Below are 18,809 nucleotides of genomic sequence, written 5' to 3'. Positions count from 1 at the left end.
AGGGACCTCCACCTCCCCGGGGCAAGCCCTTATCCAAGGAAGGTCCCCCTCCTGGAGTCATACATGGCCCTGGGGACCACCACCCCCCAGGGTCAGCTCCTTCTATGTCCCGGGGTGCCCACCCACGGGGCACAGCTGTTTGCTATGGCTTGGCAGGAGCATAACCGCTCCTGCCAAGTCTCAGCAAACTGTGCTCCACTTTGAACAAGCCAGAGCATTTTGCTCTCGCTTGCTCAAATTGGAGCACAGTTGCTTTTACACACAGGAAGGTGCATGTTAGCAGATCCCTATGAGTAGAAGCAATGCCGCCTCCCGCAGGAGGCAGAGAGCCGACAGGTGGCCACCAGTTTCAAGGCTGATCATATTAGATCAGGAGACTCATCAGAGCCAACCCAGGGTTGCCCCTGTATATGAGTATTAGCCACCACTGTGTCCCAGATATCCCCTATGAAAGAAAGAACCCCTGCCATTGCCATCATGACATCAAAGCCCAGAATGTACAGAGGATGTTTAGAATTTTCAACCAGGCCACATTACTCCAGGGCCACCATAATGCTTTTAATACCCACAAGATTCCAAGTTGGGCTGCCTCACGTAAAGGCATCCGAAGTCCCTATAGGGCCCATGTGATCTCAGAGAAGGTAGCCTTGTGCCACAGGCACTCTCTTGTCGGTCCTCCCTGCACCAAGGCCACCATAAAATAAAATGCCTGACGCAATTTTTATCAGTGTCACTGTTACTCCAATCTCCATTTTCCCTCTCATCTCAACTTTTCCACCATCCGATTCACTGCATTTCGAAGGTTCTCTTACTTGAATCTCAGGGGTATATTCTCAAGAACGTGCGATAATCATTGTCAAAATAGGTTAACACCATTTTGCATATCGCCGTCCTTCGCAGGAAAATAACTCCGTGTTAATGTAGTATTCACAACACGGCGGTGACATGCGATAGTTTCCTGATAACGCGTCAAATGTACGCGCTAAAATTACTGGGACGGTGATAAAAATCTAAAGCTGAATGGGAAAAAAGTGGTGATGGGCCCAACTGCAATAAAAAAATCAGCGACAAGCTGCGCCAGGCCTGCAATTCACCCACGTCAGGCGGGAAAAATCACTATAAAAGCAGAGAAAAAAATCACAAACAAAACCTAAACAACTGAGAATTGCAATGGAGAGAGCCGGAGCAAGTACAGAGGACAACCAGAACCCCAGCAGCCCCACGGAGGACCAGCCTGAGACCTCAGGGTCAGGGAAGGGCAAGGAGAAGAAGAAGAGGAAGACGCGGTTCAGTCCGCAGAAAAACAGGATCCTTATAACGGAGGTAATAGAACACCATCAACAACTGTTCATCACCTCCACTGTGTCATTGGCAACAAAAAATGGAATATGGCAGTCAATCATGGACAAGGTGAATGCAGTCGGAGTGCTGAGGAGGACAATGGACCAGGTCAAGAGGTGCTGGAATGATTTGAAGCACAAAACCAAAGAGGAACTCAGCAACAGCCAGCAGGCAGCAATACAGACTGGAGGTGGGAGTCCAGCACCACAGGAGGAGCTGGATGAGATGGAGGAAATGGTGTCCATAGTCATCAGTGTGGAGACGGTGGCAGGAGTTGGGGGTCTGGACACTGCTCAACGTGACCTGACACAACAGCAACAGGGTGAGTAAAGACCAGGGATTGGGGGGACGGGGGGAGATGGGCACAATGGCACACATGCACAATTAAGTATAACACAGTGCATACCCACAATGACTCTGGATCATGTCCCTGATCCCCTTGGCACACTGCAGCACACACAGAAACAGCAAGTATGCCCCCGTCGATTATGTGGTCCCACACATCACCAATCTCACAACCAACCCATGCACATGTGCCAAACCTAGCAAAGCGGCGTGTCTGTGACTCACACTGACAATGCAAGTGACACTGCATGACGAATAGCATGGCGGCAGTCAATAAATCATGACATGTTGTACGCCACAACACTGAGGTGGCTGAGTATGGAGCACATCCGTAAAGGAGCAGGTCACACTCTGTCACATCCACGTGCACAAACAACCCCTGACATCAACAACACATCTGCGGACAAACCATGCCCCAGAGTCCCAACTCCCACCAGGATCCAAATTTACCTAAGTATGCAACAGCTCAGCACTGTAGACTCACAGAAGTCAATGGCACACTGCCTGAAAGGGATAAGGGGCAGTGAAATCAGAACTGCAGGGGCGACTCTCCCAAAATGCAGCACACACATAACATTCAGAGCATATCAACATTGACAACAATGTGGTACAAACTGCAACAGGTTCACAACAGAACAGAGGACACAACTGGTGCCGCTTGTGTGTAGAAACTGGGCAATCACATTTGGCATAGCAGGAAAATGTGAGATGTAAATGTACAAGTACAAACATATAACCGTGATGTTGTCGAAATGTCCACTGTCTCCCAGGACCCCCACGAACAACCAACGGCATTCCAGCACCGTGTGTTAGAGGTCCAGAAGGAGATGGCAGAACAGGTGCAGGTGGGGTTCAACCTCATGGCAGCCAAACTAGATGCCATACGTGGGTGACTAAGTCCCATCAGGGACCACTTACAGTCCCTAATGGACACCCACAGTCTGCTCCATGCTCTCCAAAGATCCAGCGATGTCAACCGAGAGTTGGGACACATGCGGAAGTACATAGGGAACATGGAGCGGATGCGGCTGAAAGGATGGCTGCCAAGGCTGCACACCAGCGACATATAGCTGGGATCTTCAATTCCCTGCAGACCCTCATCATGGCATTGCTGCCACAAGGCATGGCACAGATGAATTCTGCTGCTGCTACTACTCCATCCACATCTCCTCCCCCTGATGTGCCAGTGCCTCACAGTGCGGCATACATTCCAGCGCCAGCCACTGATTTGTCACTGCCACACAGTGATGCAGACAAAACAACAACACCAACATGTGAGGCACATGAGACATCAGAGGACGAAGACGAAGATACGGAGGGTTTTGACTTAGTGTTAAAAAGGAGATGGTAGCATTTATCTCCACCATATGGCCTATTTCTGCTTGGTTCTGCCCTCTGCATCATCACCTTCCACTGTCCCCCGATACACTCTGCGACACTCACCTTGGACTTCAACATGGACAGCCAAGGACACAGCAATCAGACTGCGGACTGAACTCTTCCTCTTCCGATGAACTTGTCAGTCCCTAAAGGACTCTGGCTGGCCCTCCACAGGGCAACAATGTGAAGTGGGGTTTGCATGGCCCTGTACTGCTTCAGCTTCAGCACCACACCGAATGTGAATAAAACATTCTAATTCACACAGAGATGTCATGTCTATGATCAATCAAGTATGAAAGTATGGATTAATGTAGGGTTGGTGATTTCCCATTACATCCATGTTGCTCTTGTTGTGTGACTTGAGACACAGGGTGCAACATTGCCGATTGCAATTAGTCACTTCCGTGTCCAGCCCAGAACTGAACCACGCCCAGAGCCCGGGGCTCCTTGTACACATCCCTACGCTGGACTGGCATATGCCAGCCCAGCCCACTCCGCTTATGCTTACAGGGGGGACGACAAAGCTACATCTCCCAGGTCTTCCCTGTAGTGATCTGCTGATCACTGGTCTAGTTGTCAGCATGCCACAGTGAGTCCCTGAGGGCTGGTTTACACACACACCACACCCATCCAGCACAGGCGTCACAGTACATGTGACCCTGCCAATAAAAGGGGCCTAGCACACACATTCCCGACTGCTGGAGGTGACATGATGGCATCCGCACCACGAGGCTCAATCATAAAGGGTCCATGACTTGCGTTGCACAGAGTTGGTGGCACCCCATTCACTGTGGCCGGCACGGGCCTACCACCACAATGACTTGCGTTGCACTGAGGTAGGCCCACCTGAAGAGCTGAGCGGGTGTGCATCCTGCTATGATGCGTAGGCCTCGATACGCCATTCTAACAATCAAGATTCGATTTGAATTGAGAGCCCTGCTGGACCGCAGTGTACAACAAAGGCGAAAGTAAACATACACATGAATCTGGGGTTCAGTGCCGCAGCCTGTGGAGCAGAATCCATCGATCGGCTGAGGAGGTTGAACCGGTACGTGGTGGGCCATCTTGGAGACACGTCGGTGGCGGCAGGTGAGCATTGAGGCCTGGGTGCGCAGGGGAGGCCAGTCATCGCAGGGCTGCGGACGGGTCTGGGGACCATGGGTGGGGAGCTTGCGGAAGATGTAGGAATCATGCACACTGCCTGGGAAGTGCGCGACGACATTGGTGAACATGCCCCGGTGGTCCACTTTTGCCTGCAAATTGACGGAATGCGTGTGGTTTCTGTTGCGGTGATTATGTGCTGTGTTGGCAGGGCGCAAAAGTAGTACATGTGTGCAGTCAATTGCCCACAACACGTGCAGGAAGCCAGCTATGGTGTGGTTCCCTTGCTTAGTCTCCAGCTGTTCCTGCGCAGTGTGGGGAAAGTTAAGGTGCAGGGGTATCAAGCTGATACAAACCTTGATGCATACAGGTTTGATAAATCCTGCATTTTAAGACCTTAACAGACGTTTGTGTGGTCGCAACCTTCCTTTTCTTTCCTACGAAGGTTACGACCACACAAACTTCTGTTACGGTCTTTTTATGCAGGATTTATCATACCTGTAAGCATTCCGGTTTGTCCAAGTGCAATACACTGTACCAGATAACGTTTGTGACTATACGGACGCTTGACCAATGTCACCATTTATCCAACAGGTTTCTGAATACTGACTTTCGGATATGGAATTGTATTGGGGAGTTCCCGAGGCTTAACCAGTTAACTGGAGCCACACGTTGCCCTGATGAAGTTCCCCGTTGGGAAAGGAACGCGTTGGCTCAATTTTTCCCATTGTTGATATTTGTTTTTCTAATAAAGTACTGTTTTTACACTACTGTTGCCTACTGGACTTCATGACCTGGCGTACCCCCATTTCAGAAAGTACAATCTTGGATCTGGAGCACAGAGGAGTCAAGCAACGGCTGTCGTTGGGGTTGGTTGTGCAGGAACACTACGAATTGGGACTAGCATGTGTTGCGGATACAGGGGCCTGATGTTGCTATTGTGGACATGCATCCAAGACATGTTTGAGGAAGTTTGATAGGGCTGGCTGTGAGACTCCTCCCACTCTGGCAGTTGTTGTTTGGAATGTGCCAGAGGCCAACAGGTGCAGCACAGCCAGCAGCTTTGTCTGCGGAGGGTGTTGTCCACTGTGTTGGTACTGTCAGCCTGTGGGCAATGTGGGTCATGATGCGAAGGATGTTGGTCCTTTTGAGCCTGTAGTGGGCAATGGCATCCTCTGGCGTTGAGTCTCTGAGCCTGGTGCATTTTAGGAACGTCTGCTGTCTTGTTCTGCGCTGCCTAGGTGGTAGTCCGGGAGGGGTGGTCCTGGGGGTGGTGGCGGTGGGTGTTGTGGCACTCTTGGGTCTCCGAGCTGCATGATCAGTAGCTCCATGACATGTGTTGGTCTTCAGATGTGGCTCTGGGCTGGGCTCCCTTTCATACTGTAGGTTGTCGTCCTGCTTAACACCAGTAAAAGGCAGGTGTTAAATCCCTGCTGCTAACGTGCCTTATCGCCTGTTTTTGGTTCGCATCGCCGATCTGGCTGGAGGTTGAGAATATCGCGAAGTGGTGTTTTCGTGTGTTTTTGCACGGGAACGCCTACTCTGCATATCATTAGCGTTAGTTGTCGCTCTCATCCGTGGTGATGTTTTTTGCAGCTGCTATCGCAGGAAAGCTGGCGATATAGGCAGTTTGCACCAGCTTGTGAATAGGACGATAAATCTATCACCACTTTTGCAGTGCTAAAGAGCCGATAAATCGGCGATAGGTCGTTGAGAATATGCCCCTCTGTCTCTTAATTCTACTTTTTCAATTTGCACTTATGATCATAAAATACTGTTTCTGCCACACTTTCCCTCAATCATATTTTTATGTTTCTTATTACTCTCCTGTTCTCTTCCCTTCTTTTTATCCTTCCCTTTCTCCTTCTCATATGCTTGTTCTTTCTGTCAAAATGCTTCTGTTTATTTCTCCTTTGCTTCTCCATTTGCATCAAACCTCTTTTTCTTTTTGCTATTCCTTGTTTTTTTCTGTCAATGCTGTTTTTTCAATGTTCGTAATTTTGCTTATTTTCTTAATTTTTCTAATATTCCTCTTTCATTCTTTTAAATTTCCTATCTTTTCTCTTTCATTGATCCTACTGTCTCCTCCATTTCTTTACCTCCCTATGTTCACCTATTTCTGTTCTCTTTCATTCTTTCTTCATTTATTTTTCTCTTTTTCTTCTTTGCCTTCATCTTTTGATTTTCCCCCTCTTTTTCCGCTAATCTTTCTTTCATCTCCATTTCTATTGTTCAGTCTTCTTTCATTTCAACTTTTATCTTTTATCCTTCTTTCTTCTCTCCTTTATTTATTCTCACTTGTGTCCCCTTTCTTATCCACATTCAATCTGCTCAATTTTTTCCCATTTCTCCAACTTCATTCTTACATTTCTTTCTTTCCTTTGCCTGTTTGTCTTACTCGTTCTGAGTACTTTTCATCTTTTTTTCCTTCCTTCTTTCTCCCATTATTTTTCTTTTTTACCTCCTAATACTTTGTTCTTTTTTCTTCCATTTGTGCTCTTTATCCATCTGTACCTTCCTTCCTTCCTCTTTTCTCTTTTTCTCACCCCCTTTTCTTGATCTCTCTATTTGCCTCCTTCCCTATTTTTCCCATTTTTCTAAGTTACTTTTCTCTGTCTCCCTCGCTGTCCTCCATTGACAGCCCTCAGCCCCAACCCCTCAGTGCTGTCATGTTATTTCCTTAGCGTTATCTATATGCCACTGTCTGCAGACATTCGGACAGATGGGGGTCCTTGAAGAACAAATCAGAATTTTAGAGTGAAGATTTTTATTGAGTAAGTGGCATCACCTACTACAGCTCTTGAAGCGGATGATGGGAGGTATTCACAATGTCCTGGTCCTCTGTGAGTGCTGGGGGATGATGAAACCCCCGTTCCCTTCTACCAGCTGCACGAGTTCTATATGCTTATGGCACTGCCACTAAGTCTGTGATACCACAAACAAGGGATTTTAAATTCAAGATGACCAAAGGAAACACCCCTTGTCAGTTAATGAAAAGTCGCAGGGTGCTCTTATCAAAGTTCGCCTGGGGGGGTTTGAAGGGGGTTGCACAGAAATCATTCACATCTACAGGTATCCATGAATCCACAACTATTCCTTTATGCAGAGTCAAGTAAGCCAGGGTCAGGTATTACTGAATATTCCTGGATTACACTTCTGGCTCCCTCAACAGTAGCACTGATGGCGCCTTCAGCACTGGCACTGATAATCTCCTCAACAATAGCACTGATGGTCTCCTCAGCATTGACGCTGATGACCTCCTCAGCATTGACACTGATGGCATCCTCAGAGCATGGCACTGATGGTCTTCTCAGCATTGACACTGATGACCTCCTCAGCATTGACACTGATGGCGTCCTTAGAGCATGGCACTGATGGTCTCCTCAGCATTGACACTGATGGCATCCTCAGAGCATGGCACTGATGGTCTCCTCAGCATTGACACTGACGGTCTCCTCAGCATTGACACTGATGATCTCCTCAGCATTGACACTGATGGCATCCTTAGAGCATGGCACTGATGGTCTCCTCAGCATTGACACTGATGGCGTCCTTAGAGCATGGCACTGATGGTCTTCTCAACATTGACATTGATGACCTCCTCAGCATTGACACTGATGACCTCCTCAGCAATAACACTGATGGCATCCTCAGAGCACGGCACTGATGGTCTCCTCAGCATTGACACCGATGATCTCCTCAGAATTGACACTGATGGTCTCCTCAGCATTGACACTTGTGATCTCTTCAGCATTGACACTGATGGCGTCCTTAGCGCATGGCACTGAAAGTCTCCTCAAAATTGACATTGATGGTATCCTCAGAACTGACACTGATGGTCTCCTCAGCATTGACACTGATGATCTCCTCAGCATTGACACTGATGATCTCCTCAGCATTGACACTGATGGCGTCCTCCGAGCTGGCACTGATGGTCTCCTCAGCATTGACACTAATGGTCTCCTCAGCATTGAAACTATTGGTCTCCTCAGCATTGACACTGATGTTCTCCTCAGAACTGGCACTGATGGTCTCCTCAGCATTGACACTGATGGTCTCCTCAGAACTTGCACTGACGGTCTCCTCAGCATTGACACTGATGGACTCCTCAGCATTGACACTGATGATCTTCTCAGCATGGCACTGATGGTCTTCTCAGCATGGCACTGATGGGCAACTTTACCTCCAGATTTAGAGGTAAATGTGGACATATAATATATGTGTGGTAAAGTCTATAATCCAAACTTGTAAAACACTTTTTCTCTAAGAGTTGTGTCCAGCAGGGTGCTAGCGGCAATAACATTTGCCAATCCTGTGCATCAACTCTCAATAGGGCAGTTCAGCCTCGAAAAGTGCACCAACGCTGTTATGGCATGTGTGTCCTGCACAGGACTCTGTGTGAGCATCAAGACATGGAGTAGTCTACTGGCAGTGGGAGTAGGAAAAGAAGAGGTGAGTGTAGGGCCCTATCACACCTCATAGTTTTGAGTTTAGAATGGACGGTAAGAGAACGTTTTAAGAATGAATACTAATAGCAGGTGCCATAAAGTAACTTTAATGTGTGTCTCTAACCAACTGAACTAATGCAATATTTTGGACTGAATCAGAATTCGACCTATTCCCAAATGGCATTTTTTAGTAGGTTTAGTAGTAGTACAATAGTGCCACTCACGTACTATAAAATGCTATTCAAACACCGAAGTGAGGAGCTCTATGCCTCTGCCTCTCCTGTCTTTTCTGGAAAGAGATTGCTGCCCTGTGAGGATCTCTGCACAAGTAGATCTATGTTGTAGTAGTAAGTGGGGGGTGGGAGGAACTGAAGTGGTGGCTGGAAAATGGGGACAATTTATTAATAAATGGGTTGGGTTTAGTAAGAAATTTAGAGAGGGTAAGGGAGGGCAAGGGAGAGGTTTTGGGAGGGACATACACACACCCATACCCACAAAAGAGTAAGTGCCTTGCTATTAACAAACTACACTTCTAAAGTTGCTACAGCGAAAAAGGACCCAAGAGAGCACTAAATGTACTCCAGCTCAGACCTATAGAAAGTCTAGCACCACCCATGGGCACTCACATACTGCAACACCCACGCATAGAAAATAAGGGACTTAAAATAAAACCCCATAGGAAACAAAGGATTTTAATCTTCACCTCCTGGGCCCACAAGCGATGACGGCCTGCTACGCAACCTAACTGAGGAATGGAATGTTCCAAACCAGAGCCCAAGCCACCTAAACAAACAAACCAGGCTATCCACACACCTTCTACGGGAACTCAAACATCTCAACTTGTGGGCCCTGAATGGACGCTTCCAAGAGGATAACTCCCCAGCACCTACGTTTTACTCATCACCAACTACCTCACACCTTGGCTATACATTTGTCACACTCCCCTTGTTCCACAAAATTTTTTCCTACAACCTGGGAGAAATTAAACTGCGCAATCACCTACCACAAGAAGTCACATTTAAAGCCACAGCTATATCCTTAAACCCAGCTATAAAAACAATTGGTACAGAATACACCACCAACTACAAACAGATTAAATACAGCTCTGCTTCAGCAGAAAAGCTTCAAGAATCCACTAAAACCATCCTTCTCCAAGATCACAATTTGTCGACAAACCCCTTAGTTGTATTGGAGAATTTCACTAAGACCTTCAGAGATACATTTGCCATAAGGCAGGAACCAAAAAGGGGACACTAGCAAGGAGATCTTTAGCAAATTCTAACACTCCTCAAGTCGAAAGAATCAAACTCTCCTTAAATCAAACCACATCAGGGACGATGCTCATCATGGTACTACAAACAGTAATACTAGAACTAATGTAGGAAAAGAAAAAGTGGGTACAGGAGCAACTCAAACCAGTGGGGAGGAACCATTCAGCATCACAACACAGCAAATCAGGAGGCACATAGCCAAAGGGAGGCTAGAAAGAGGCCCAAGGCCCCAATGGGATTCCACCCATTCTGTACAAGCAAGACCTCCTGTATTAGACCAGAAGCTTGGCTCCGGTCTACAAATAGATACTCAAGAAAGAAACTATCCTTGGAATCCTGGAAGGCATCTACAATCTCCGCCATCTACAAACAGTGCAACAACAAGGGCAATGTAAAAAACTACTGTCTTGTCGCCCTGATCGACAACGAGGCCAAATACTACGCAGGAGTAATCCTGGAAGAACTCAATACCTGGGCTTCAACTAAATCCATTATACCAAGAAACCAGACCCACTTCTGCAAACAAATGGAAACAACCAGCAATATCATGGCCTTATCATTACTGATTGATGCTGTAAAGGAAGCTAAGCAATAGTTATTTTTCTGCTTCATCGACTATAGCTCAGCATTCAACCATGTTGACCGAGCAAGACTATGGCAGAAGCTGAAAAGATGGGACATTCCCCCAGCCCTCTTTAATCAGTTAATCTTAGTATACACGGACACTTGGGTCAAAATCAAGCTGAGAGGCAGGATGCATCTCTCCAGGCGTATTAACACCACTAAAGGGCTAAAACTAAGGTGTGTCCTAGCGCCTACATTGTTTAATCTCTTTATGGCGGACTTACCCATGATAGTGAACAAAAGCATATCACATGTCCGGAAACATGACTCTTTCCAACCTCCTCTATGCGGACAACTTGATCTTAATAAGCCGAACTCCAATCGGACTACAGCACTTACTGGACACCACTCAAGAGTTCTCGCATGAGAATGATGTACAAATCAACTTAATCAAAACAAAAACAATCGCAATAAATTATACCAAAAAGAAAACACTGCACTGGCATCTGGATTCACATTCCCTAGAACCAGTAACTGAATACAAATACCTCAGAGTCTTACTAGACAGTAAAGGCTCCTACAAACCTCAGATGGAAGCCCTGCGACGGAAAGGTATTACAACAACATTAGCCATGAAGCCCCTAAAAAAGTTGCTATCAGGTCCTACTTTAGATCCTCTACTCCTGGTCCTCCAGACAAAACTCCATTCAATGTTAACTTATGGAAGCAAGCCAATGCAAGGGAGAATTGCAGTCGTTCTGGGCAAAATCATCGCCAGTGCCTACAGAACGATCCTTCACCTCCCAAACTACACTTCCCTTGCAGAAATACGGTTAGAATTTGGCCTACAGAAACAAACCCTGGCCAGAAGGGGGGAGAACATAAAAAGCTGGTACAAGATCAAGGGAGCCGAGCAGGGCACACTAAATTCAGACCTCTGGGCTGAACTGTCACTCCGGGAAAACACACCAGCCAAAGCGTACCTCCAAGACTCCTTATTGAAGCTAGGCCTGACTAACCTATGGGAGACCCCTGCAACCGAGCAAAGCTTCCAAAAAGTAGTATCGAAAGTCAAAAAAACGAGCTCTTTAATCGAAGACAAATCAGCACTGGCAGAAAGGGCACACGGCTGGTTTGTTCTCAACGATTACACTGCCGCCAAACCACAACCATACCTGAGTGCAAGATTCAACATAACAATGAAGGAGAAATTCTTAAGAGACCGCCTGGTCCTGCTTCCGATTCTCACTCACCTACCTCATTGGAAGAGGAAACCTGGAGTCAACATTTTTCGCCTATGTGGCAATGGAGTAGAAGATCTTCTACACATAACCTGCATCTACACAAGCCTACTGAATGTTTGACGTTCAATGCTCTGCCCCATCATCAATCAAAAAGAGGTATTTGGACTTGTAGGCAGGCAGTGATGTCCTCCTTTGATCCAACCGCCACGCAATAAAACTGCCGCTTCACACAAATTCCTAATTTAGTAGAAAGGAGGCTGGCCCAACTGCCACCTTGAAATGAAACAACAGGTGAGTAAAACAACAAATTAGAAAAACTAAATATTCGCTAAGCCTAGTGCGCAGAAACCTGCACGCTTTTCACAAAGCGCACTACATGAAGACCCAGACGGGCTCTAACCATTTACTATGCTTTATCGAGACTTTCTAGATAATTCACAACATTCATCAAAGAAATATTGGTTTGAAGCATTAAAAGTGGCAGCCGAGGTTACCGATAAAACGCTTACATTTTCTACAAACTGTTCCCCTGACGAAGGGTCTTTTTATACCAGATATGCATTGGGCAACAAAAGAAGTACATGAATTAGGCTGTTTATGCACATTGAATCTTGTATACATACATGCATGAAGCATGTGAAGTAATATTGATTCATTCAAAGATATTAAATTGTTAATATTGATGACACTGAAAAATTATTGAATATATTTCTTTGATGAATGTTATGAATTATTTTGAAATTCTCGATAAAGTATAGTAAATGGTTAGAACCTTTCTGGGTCTTCATGTAGTGCGCTTTGTGAAAAGATTTCTGCACACTAGGCTTATCGATTCTATTTGAGGGACATGGGCAGCTCCTTACACAAAGCAGCACACACTGATTACATTTAAAAGAATAGGAGGTATCATTTTATATTTTAGATAAGCTGGGAGTGCAGGTTGAATCTACTGTAGCAAGCACAACTTACCACCAATGGCATATTCTCCTACTCTAATTCAGAACAGCTACTTTAAAACCCTTGAGAACGCATTCATTTTACGCAATACGCACATCGCTCTTTCAATCAGCAAACCATAAAATGCTGTCAAAATTGGCAAGCTAAACACGTGTCCATCAACTATATAGTCCTATAAATATCCATCGAAAGGACCATTTGCCCAGCAAATTTAGCACAGTGAATTTTTGCACCACATAAGCTTACACCTGATGTACTGTCATCTGAAAGCTGCAGCCTCTTTCCAATCCAATCCAAAATTCTTTATTTCGGCCATATAGGCCATAAAAGATACAAAAATAAGACCGTTGACATTGCATACAAGTATGTAGATAAACACGCCTGAAAACCATTGGGTTGCAAGTTTAGAACTACAGAAGAAGAAAAAAATATATATAGTATCCATATTTACAATTAAAAGAATAATGAACACAAAATGTTTCCAAGTTTGCATTCACTGAGCATTAATTTACGCCTTTTCATCCACATGGCTATCAAGAACTTGCTTACTGCAAACACAATAGAATTTGTAGTACTAGTCTTTAAAATTCTAAACGATTGTAAACAGTTTTTAAAACCTAAATTTCTACATAACGGAACCAGCCAGTACTTCCTATGTTTACTGTAGGCGGGACAGAAGAAGAACACATGCATTTCATCTTCCGTACTACAACTGCATCCTGGACAGGTCTTGTCTGCTAAAGCTGTCCATTTACTTGTAAACACTTTAAAAGAGAGAGTACCATATCTCCATTGAATAAAAAGCTTTCTTGCTTAAATTGGAAAAACAATATCCATGAAATCCTCAAATTTATAAGAACTTTTGGAAGCCAGGAATGATTCAGTAAGGGTGCCAATATTAGAGGCTGTTAGTGCCGAATTCAAGCTCTTCTCTTTGAAGAGCCCTGCCAGGGTCCTACGCGATAACTCGGGGCATCCCCTCTCCGGGTCACTCCACATGTCAAACAAGCCCAGGCGTTGAAATTCGCATTTGACAAAAGCCAACCAAGGTATTTTATCTGCATTGCAGAGACTCAATACCTGCTTCAGCTCCTGTCTATAGTGTGACAATTCCGCAGTGGTCCATAGCCTATGCCAGAACCTAAGTGGTTTCAGTGCTAATTCATCTTCTATAGGTAGGAGTCCCAGATCTAATCTTAGAGGGAAAAGTGGGGTACTTTGTGGGAGTGACAGCAGCCGTCTAACAAAATTGGATTCCAACTTAGAGATTTCAGGGCTAGAAAAATGACCCCACAGCTCTCCACCATAGAGTGCTGCAGCCCTGGCTTGAGTTTTGTAAATCTCGAGGGCTGGACTTACTGGCTTAAATGTAGATGAATTTGAAACCTTCAAAATGCCACCCACCAGTTGAGACAGCTTTAAACGGGATTTTGCTTGTTGTGGACCCCAAAACAGGTTTTCATGCAATGTTACCCCGAGATACTGGAACGTAGTGACCCTTTCCAACCTTACAGACCCCAAGGTCGGATTTGAACGTGTAGATGCCGAAGGATTAAATATCATATACTTTGTCTTATTGGTATTTATCTCGAGGCCCCTGGATCTGCAAAAGTCCCCAAACCCGACCAATATCCGTTGTATCCCCATAGGGGATTTGGAGAGCAGGAGGGTGTCATCAGCAAACATAATTGCTGGTACCCTCCTGCCCGCCAACCTTGGTGAGTCATTATTGGGGAGACTGTCAAGATGCGAAATTACACCGTTGACATAGAGGCAGAACAGGGTTGGTGCTAAGACACAACCCTGTCTCACCCCCCTGCCAACTGGGAACCTAGATGACAATGCCCTGTTCCTTCCGCATCTGACCTGAGTAAAATTCCCGTCATGGAGCCTTATCAATATATGCAGAATTTGTGGTGGAACACCCAACTCCTGGAGAACCGCCCACAATTTCCTCCTTGGTACTAAATCAAACGCGGCCCTGAGGTCCACAAACACCATGTAGAGGCTGCCACCCTCGATCTTTGCCGTTTTCCAATAGAGGAGAATAAGGCGAAAGACCTGGTCCATGGTAGATGTGTTCCTCCTGAACCCTGCTTGGAGAGGACTTAGAACCTTATGTTCCTCCATCCAGTCCAAAAGATGATCCAATACAAAGCGTGCAAAGAGTTTTTGGGGGACATCGATCAGGCTTATTGGCCTGTAGTTGGCTGGGAGAAGAGGAGAACCCTTTTTAAAAATTGGGACTATCTCCGCCCCCAGCCAAGTGCAGGGAACCTCCATACCCTTTACAATTGCATCAAAAAGGATGAGTAGGTAAGGAGCCCAAATTTCGGGTTCGTGCTTAAATAGGTCCCCAGGAAGTCTATCTAAACCTGGAGCCTTACCCATCACGAGTCTCCCTATCGCCTTGTGTACTTCACCCAAAGTAAACTCCAAGGGGTCTTGTTGAACATTTAAATCTATTGAACTAGTAGCAGTTTGTACACAGGGTTCTTCGCAGTAAAGAGCCTTAAAATGGGACTCCCAAATTAAGGCATCAATGTTTGATTCTACCGCAGCCTTTGGTTCCTCTGACCCTGTATTAATTAGAGACCAAAAGCTGCATACATCTCTTGAATCCAGAGCCCGTGTTAAGTTATGCAACCTATCCCAGTCCCATTCTCTCTTTGCATGTGCCATAACTTCTTTATAGTGTCGTCTGAGAAAATATATTTTATTTTTCTCATTATCAGATTTAACTGCAAGGATCAACTCGGTCTTGGCTTTTCTGCATGCAGAGTTATACCAAGCTGATACAGGAGATCTATTCTTCCTTGTGGCTACCAAGGGGTTGAAGACGTCTCCTAGCCCGGTAACTAAGTTTTCATGAATAGAACCTAATTTCTCATTGAATTCTATGGACTTGGGTTGGCTGATTAGGCTATCTACCTCTATAAATCGTGAGTGGACCAACTCATACATTTTTGCTATTTTCTCTGCTGAATCTACTATTTTACCCCATTTTACCCTTCGCCTGTTATTAGATAGTACTAACGTCCCTTCCCCCAAATTATCTATTCCTGAAATGGGAATTGTGTTGGGGCCCGGGAACACCATATCCAGACAAAGAGCATTGTGGTCACTATCGGCCCTTGAAGTCACTCTAAAATCAAGAACCTTAGACCATATACTCATCTCCACTAATATGTAGTCTATACGCGATTCCTGGCCCTTCCTATTAAAAGTGCACAGTGAAGGGCTATCGGACTGGGTACGCCCATTGCAGGCCCTCGGAGAATTATTTAATGTAAAGGACATAATCTGAACCGCCAGAGGAGACCACAATTTTGGGCATGGCGATTGACATGGTGGAATCCCCCAGTAATCATCCTCGCCCATAAGGGCACCCTCCCTCATTCCTAAAAGCGGCTCAAACTGGCAATTAACGTCTCCCGCCACAAGTAGGCGACAGTTACCAGACAGTGAGCTGATAACATTTGACAGTTCATTTATAGTGGGCGATTCCATATTCAAACCAACTGGGCGAGAATACACATTCACAATGGCCAATTTATAAGCTTTTGGCCATTTGAGAAGTATACACTGGAGGTCTGCAGAGTGCGTAGACATTATCTCTGCTGTGCAGCCCAGGTGGGCGGCTACCCAAATTGAAGGCCGCCTGACGGCCGTCCTTTTCCAGCCCACCTAGCAGGGACATAAAAAGTTGCGAAGCCCTCTCTGTGATATTCCATCCTAGCCCAAGTCTCCTGAAAGAGACAAATATCCTTGTTGTCCACTAAGGATCCCCACTCTATGCAATTTAGCTTATTTGATAAGCCCGCCACATTCCAGGACAATATGGTCATCTTCTTTATCTTTGGGAGGGGCGGGCTTCCTGTATTGACTTCCTGCACAGAATTCAGCTGGGGAGATATCATTTCGTGAGGTAATACTAAACTGTCCGAATTCTCAATACCTGTTTCCAAGATAAGTCCCTCAGTAGATATATATGAATCTGTCTGTAGGCTTAAGGGATTGCTCTTAAACATCTCCACCACTCCACCTGGGCTAGTTTTGTGGCCCAATTGGATTCTTGTTCCTGCATTCATCTCACTGCAATGCAGTCAGTCTATCGCATCCAGAGTACTGAACCTATTCTGTAGGGTTGGGTAAGTCTGGACAAATGGCTGGCCATGCATACCCCTCTCTAGCCTGGACCCACGACGAAATGGCACTGAAGTCCACCCACCATCCCGCTCATTCAAATTGTCTGGAGGATGGAAGAAAGACAGGGGGTAAGACCCAATGACTGACCCAGTACTGCTTTGATTCCAATTGCAGATATACTCAACAGTACGAGGGTCCCTAAAATTTACCAAAACACAATCACCTGCTATGGTTTTAGCAGTGGGGCCCACCCATGAAAGCCTTCGAACCATCAATATTTCACTTGTGATATGTGAGGGTAATGGTCTGTTAAGATTTAACCAATGAGTCACCTTGTTTCTTAAGGACCTATATGATTCCCGATCTGTTTTACTTAGTTCGGGAATACCAGTTAAAACCACCAAATACGGACTAGTTTCCGGTGGTAGGTCAATTCTGGGCGCCGCCCAAGCAACTACTACAGGCAGGGTTTGGCTACTCTCATCTTGATTTCCTAAACCAAAGGATGTGTGCTTAGTCAGGGTATCAAGAGGGGTATCACAAGAATCCTGGATTCTCGTTGGGGGTATATTATTGTAATCAATGGCATCGGCATTAATAGAAGAAAGTTTGTGCGCTGATGCCCCATCAGATCTAGAAGTCATTACAATATTTCCCTGCTCTGGACCATTTGGATTATTTTTGGACATAGAGCCCCGTATATCTTGGTCAATTTGGATAAGCCTGTTTTCAATACACCCCAATCTTTCCTCTATCGGTCCAAGCCAGGCCCTTAATAAATCACCCATTTTAGTCATTATAAATTCTTGACCCAAGGTCATATTTAGTGCGGGGCACGGCACAGCCCCAGGGCTGTGGCCAGTGCCCAAGTCATTCAGTGACCGTGATCCCTGAGCAGCCTGATCATTCTGGACACAAACCCCCTTATCTACGGTTATTATATCACTATCAGCATGTGCCTTAACACGTTTCGATTTTTTCCCACCAGCCACAGATGTTGCGACACGCTTTCTTTTAGAGTTATTCCCCTTGGTGTTTTTCTGAGTTTGACTGATTGATGGTTTCTCAGGAGGAGCCACCACAATAGAAGTTTCGACAAACAAAGGAACCTCTGTTACTGGATGAGAAGTCAATAGTGAGGAACTATTCTGTTCGAGAGATAAAGGCGGGGTATACACAGTAACTGGGACCAGCATTGAACCCCGAGAACAGACACGATCCGGGGTACGTACATTGGCGATATGTCCCATTGAAGAGCGTTTGGCCAGAGCAAGATCTTGCGATACACGTCGCTCCATCAAGATTATCCCCTGGTCAATCACCAAGTTCGCCCTGGTGATAAAATTATCCAGGGTGCCTGTAAGCTGACCCCTGGCAATCATTGTTTTGTTTCTCAGCTCCCGAGCTGCCATACCTGGGTGAGCTGTGCACTGAGGGGCGCACCAGAGCGGATTAATACGTAGTTACTAGTGCCTGAAACCCACAACGTAAAAGAAGTATATACCCACAGGTATCTAAACAAAATATAAAGGGAAATGGCACGGTACGGTCTCTCGCGGTCTAGAACGGGCTAAAACGGGCCCGCCCTTGATCCAGGCTTCGCCCGGCGTGCACCCGCGTGCGTCCCGCGGTGCGTGTGATGGGCGGAGTTTTAAATGCAGGCAGGAGGCAAAAAACGATCAGGGGAAGAGACAGCAGCTGTGTGGAAGCTGAGGCTGCTGGACCTCGCAGTCCCTCAGTGAAAGCCCAATCTGGCAGAGTCCATAAACAGTGTTCCCTATGTGAGCGGCGCCCGCGAAGCGGGGGCCGTGAGCAGTTTTTAAATGCAGGCAGGAGGCAGGAAACGATCAGGGGAAGAGGCAGCAGCTGTGTGGAAGCTGAGGCTGCTGGACCTCGCAGTCCCTCAGAGAAAGCCCAATCCGGCAGAGTCCGTAAACAGTGTTCCCTCTGCGAGCGGCTCCCGCGAAGCGGGGGCCGTGAGCAGTTTTGAAATGCAGGCAGGAGGCAGG

Source organism: Triturus cristatus, chromosome 7 (genome assembly GCF_964204655.1).
Source record: "Triturus cristatus chromosome 7, aTriCri1.1, whole genome shotgun sequence".
NCBI lineage: Eukaryota > Metazoa > Chordata > Amphibia > Caudata > Salamandridae > Triturus > Triturus cristatus.
This window is presented reverse-complemented; position numbering follows the sequence as displayed.